The 5,000-nt window shown below is 50.9% G+C and overlaps 1 protein-coding gene across 5 annotated transcripts in view; it reads right to left on the minus strand.

Moving 5' to 3' along the window:
* shroom3 (shroom family member 3) overlaps positions 1 to 5,000 on the minus strand; it is a 55,006-nt gene that overhangs the window by 32,224 nt on the left and 17,782 nt on the right. The window lies entirely within an intron of this gene.

The raw sequence follows: 5,000 nt of genomic DNA on the forward strand, positions 1-5,000 counted from the left end.
AGAGAATGCAGCTCTAAGACACGAGCTCCCGGATTTTGTAGTAGTTTTTTGTTATTTATTCTTCTTATTGCGACTATTTTTGCACAAAACGTTAGCAGCCAGTTAACGTACGACAGATGCACACTTCTGGAGATTGGATCGGCAGTTGCTCGCCGCCTACCAGAGTTTTTCAACTTACCGGACGTCCCGCCAGGAATAGTAGCGGAACTATCTCCGTCCATTTTAGGCGCGATCTCACGCAAACGTCGCCGACGGAGGGGGAAGCGAGCTGGCGTGCTGGTTAGGCTGAGACGTCGAGCCAATCGACCCCCACTACCCACCATTTTACTGGCAAATGTACAGTCTTTGGACAATAAGCTATGCGAGCTACAGGCTCGTATTCAATTCCACCGGGAAACTAAGGACAACTGCATCATCTGCCTTACGGAGACATGGATGTCGGAGGAGGTTACCGACTCAGCCATCGAGCCGGCAGGATTTTCCGTCCACCGCGCGGACAGAACAAAGACTCTCTGGTAAAGATCGTGGAGGGGGGGTATGTCTCATGATAAACAGATCTTGGTGCAACCAAAGTCATGTACATACTCTCAAGTCGTTCTGTTCCCCGGACCTGGAGTACCTAATGCTCATGTGTCGACCATTCTGGCTACCGGGAGTTTACAGCAGTCACCGTAACTGCTGTGTACATTCCGCCTCAAGCTAACACGGACATAGCGCTGAAGGAACTCTACGGGCGATCAGCGAGCAGGAGTCGGCACACCCGAGGCTGCTTTCATTGTGGCGGGGACTTCAACAAAGCGAACCTGAAGAAAGTTCTCCAAGTTCTACCAACACATAAAAGCAACACGAGGGGAGCGGATTCGACCACTGCTACACTCCCTTCCGGATGGATACAAAGCCCTCCTCCGCCCACCGTTCGCAAATCGGACCACCGCCCATCCAACTACCCCGCCTACAGGCAGAGGCTTAAGCAGCAACCAATCGCTGTGAAGGAAGTGCAACGCTGGTCGGACCAATCGGAGTCTATGCTACAGGACTGTTTTGAACGTGCTGACTGGGATGTGTTCAGGGTCACGCCGGACAACAACGCCAGTGAGTACGCGCCTCAGTCACCGGGTTCATCAAGAAATGCATAGATGACGTTGTTCCTACCAAGTCGGTTCGGATTTATCCCAACCAGAAACCGTGGATAAATGGCGATGTTCGCGCTGCACTCGCACGCGTACACCGCCTTTGACTCCGGGAATATGGCGGAATACAAAGAGCCCGCCACGACCTCCGTAAGACCATCGGCTCTGCCAAGCGGGAGTTCAGGAACAAGGTGGAGGAAAAGCTCAAGAGCCATGACGTGAGAGGTGTGTGGAAGGGGCTACAGACAATCACGGACTTCAGAGGGAAAACCAGCGGTGAAGAGAACTCCTCTACCTCCCTCCCAGGCGAGCTAAATACATTCTTTGCTCGGTTCGACGTGAACGGCAGCCCGCAAGGCAGCGCCGCCGAGGAGACCAGCCTGCTGATCATCTCAGAGGCTGACGTGCGCAGAGCCTTCAAGCGGGTGGACATCCGGAAGGCGGCAGGTCCCGACCACATCCCGGGGCCCGCCCTCAGAGCATGTGCAGACCAGTTGGCAGGAGTCTTCGCAGACATCTTCAACCTCTCCCTGTCCCAGGCTGTTGTTCCTGAGAGCTTCAAGATGTCCACCATTGTGCCTGTCCCCAAACACCCCAAGGTAACCTGCCTGAATGACTGGAGACCCGTAGCCCTCACCTCGATTGTCAGTAAATGCTTCGAGAGGTTGGTCAAGGACTTCATTTGTTCCATGTTGCCTGCCACGCTGGACCCATGGCAATTTGCATATCGTCAAAACAGATCCACCGACGACGCATTGCCATGGCACTTCACACCGCCTTTCCGACCTGGAGGGGAGGAACTGTTGTGTGCGAATGCTGGTTGTGGACTACAGCTCAGCGCACAACACTATTGTTCCCGCCAAGCTCGACACCAAGCTCAGAGGTCTAGGCCTGCACTCTACCATGTGCAGCTGGATACTGGACTTCCTGTCGGGCCGCCGCCAGGTGGTGAGGATGGGCGGTACCACCTCAGAGCCGCTGACCCTCAACACGGGAGCCCCTCAGGATGCGTGTTGAGCCCTCTCCTCTACTCCCTGTACACCCACGACTGCACGGCCATGCACAGCTCCAACGTCATCATCAAGTTTGCTGACGACACAACAGTGTTGGGGCTGATTACCGACGACGAGACAGCCTATAGGGAGGAGGTTGGATCACTGGTACAGTGGTGCCAGGAGAACAGCCTCGTCCTCAACGCCAAGAAGACCAAGGAGCTGATCGTGGACTACAGGAAGCGGAGAGGAGAGCACACCCCCATCTCCATAGACGGAGTTGCAGTAGAGAGGGTCAGCAGCTTCAAGTTCCTCGTGCACATCTCCGAGGACCTCACATGGACCACGCACACCACTCACGTGGTGAAAAGGGCCCAACAACGCCTGTATTTCCTTAGGCGACTGAGGAAATTCAACATGGCCCCCCGCATCCTCAGAACATTCTACACCAGTACCATCGAGAGTGTTCTGACAGGTTGCATCACCGTCTGGTACGGGAACTGCACCGCCCTGGAGCGTAGGGCACTACAGAGGTGCGGTCGGCACAGTACATCGTTGGAGGTGAGCTTCCTCCATCCTGGACATATACACCAAGCGGTGCGTGGCCAGGGCCAAACGGATGATGAAAGACAATAACCACCCCGCCACAAACTGTTCACCCTTCTACTGTCAGGCAGGCGATACCGCAGTATCAAGTGCCGCACAAACAGACTGAGGGACAGCTTCTTCAGTCAGGCCATCAGGCTGCTGAACAAGGACTGAGACCCTCATTAACACTACACACCAGAACATATTCTGTGAATATCTATGGCCATGGTGTATATTTTATTACATTGTTTATATATATATATATTGTATATATATATTGTATGTATATACATATATATATATATATATATATAGTCTCATACATTGTTTTATATATATATATTGCCATGATGTATATTCTATTACATTGTTTTATATATATATTGTTAATACTTTCTTCTTTTTTGTGTGTGGATATTGTATAGTTTATTCTCATTCTTATTCTTTTTTTAGTCTGCTACTGCTGTCGGGTGTTTTGCACATAAGAATTTCACGAACCGATTATACTTGTATAAAAGGGGATGTGACAATAAAAACTTGAAACTTGAAACTCTTCCAGAGGTTTCCTCCTGACGTCCTCTCAACATTCCACATGTTCCGCTCTGTGTTCGTCCTCAGGGGTAAACAGGAAGTGATGGTATCTGAGGGAGTGGGAGACGGAGACGTGTGGGACGTGTAACCCGTGTTCTGTGTTCTCTGTGTTTTCTCTGTGTTCTGTTCTCTGTGTTCTGTGTTCTGTTCTCTGTGTTCTGTGCTCTGTGTTCCATGTGTTCTGTGTTCTGTGTGCTCTCTGTTCTGTGTTCTGTGTGTTCTCTGTTCTGTGTGTTCTCTGTGTTCTCTGTGTTCTCTGTGTTCTGTTATCTGTGTTCTCTGTGTTCTCTGTGTTCTCTGTTATCTGTGTTTTCTGTTCTCTGTGTTCTGTGTGCTCTCTGTTCTGTGTTCTGTTCTCTGTGTTCTGTGCTCTGTGTTCTGTGTGTTCTCTGTTCTCTGTGTTCTGTGTGTTCTCTGTTCTGTGCTCTGTGTTCTGTGTGTTCTCTGTTCTGTGTGTTCTGTGTTCTCTGTGTTCTGTTATCTGTGTTCTCTGTTCTCTGTGTTCTCTCTGTTCTCTGTGTTCTCTGTTATCTGTGTTTTCTGTTCTCTGTGTTCTGTGTTCTCTGTGTTCTGTGTTCTGTTCTCTGTGTTCTGTGTGTTCTGTGTTCTCTGTGTTCTGTTCTCTGTGTTCTGTTCTCTGTGTTCTGTGTTCTCTGTGTTCTGTTCTCTGTGTTCTGTGTTCTCTGTGTTCTCTGTTATCTGTGTTTTCTGTTCTCTGTGTTCTGTGTGCTCTCTGTTCTCTGTGTTCTGTTATCTGTGTTCTCTGTGTTCTCTGTGTTCTGTGTGCTCTCTGTTCTCTGTGTTCTGTGCTCTGTGTTCTCTGTTCTGTTCTCTCTGTTCTGTTCTCTGTGTTCTGTGCTCCATGTGTTCTCTGTGTTCTGTGTTCTCTGTTCTTTGTGCTCTCTGTTCTGGCCGCCTCTCCGCGTCATGGCTCTGGTCCTCGTGTCCGGCGTTGGCCCTCGGCTTCAAGTTCATAAGACAATAACTGGACTGAACTTCATTACTTTAGAGCACAATTCACAAAAAATTTATCATGTTTTTATAAAAGATATTTGAAGTTTTCTGCTTTACATTTTTAAATCTTTAAAAAACTCTTCAAATAAGAAAATGTAATTCATATTTGATCCTAAATAATGAAACATTTGACCATCGGGCCGAATGCTGCCGATCAGTGAGCGGGTCTGGAGGCCTCGGTCCCCTTCTGAGGGTCCTGAACGGATCCAGACCCCCGACCCGCTGACCTCCAGCACGACCGGAGGTCAACCAACCCGACGCAACGAGAAGGCCGATCGCAAAAGATGCAAAAACACTTCAATCAACCTAAGTCAGCTGACCCCGACCAGCCAGAACCGACCCGGGGAGGGTCTGAAGGTCACGTGACCCGGGGAGGGTCTAGAGGTCACGTGACCCGGGGAGGGTCTGAAGGTCACATGACCCGGGGAGGGTCTAGAGGTCACGTGACCCGGGGAGGGTCTAGAGGTCACGTGACCCGGGGAGGGTCTGAAGGTCACGTGACCCAGGGAGGGTCTAAAGGTCACGTGACCCTGGGAGGGTCTGAAGGTCACGTGACCCGGGGAGGGTCTGAAGGTCACGTGACCCGGGGAGGGTCTAAAGGTCACGTGACCCGGGGAGGGTCTGAAGGTCACGTGACCCGGGGAGGGTCTAGAGGTCACGTGCCCCGGGGAGGGTCTGAAGGTCA

This window comes from Pseudoliparis swirei, chromosome 15 (genome assembly GCF_029220125.1).
Source record: "Pseudoliparis swirei isolate HS2019 ecotype Mariana Trench chromosome 15, NWPU_hadal_v1, whole genome shotgun sequence".
Lineage (NCBI taxonomy): Eukaryota > Metazoa > Chordata > Actinopteri > Perciformes > Liparidae > Pseudoliparis > Pseudoliparis swirei.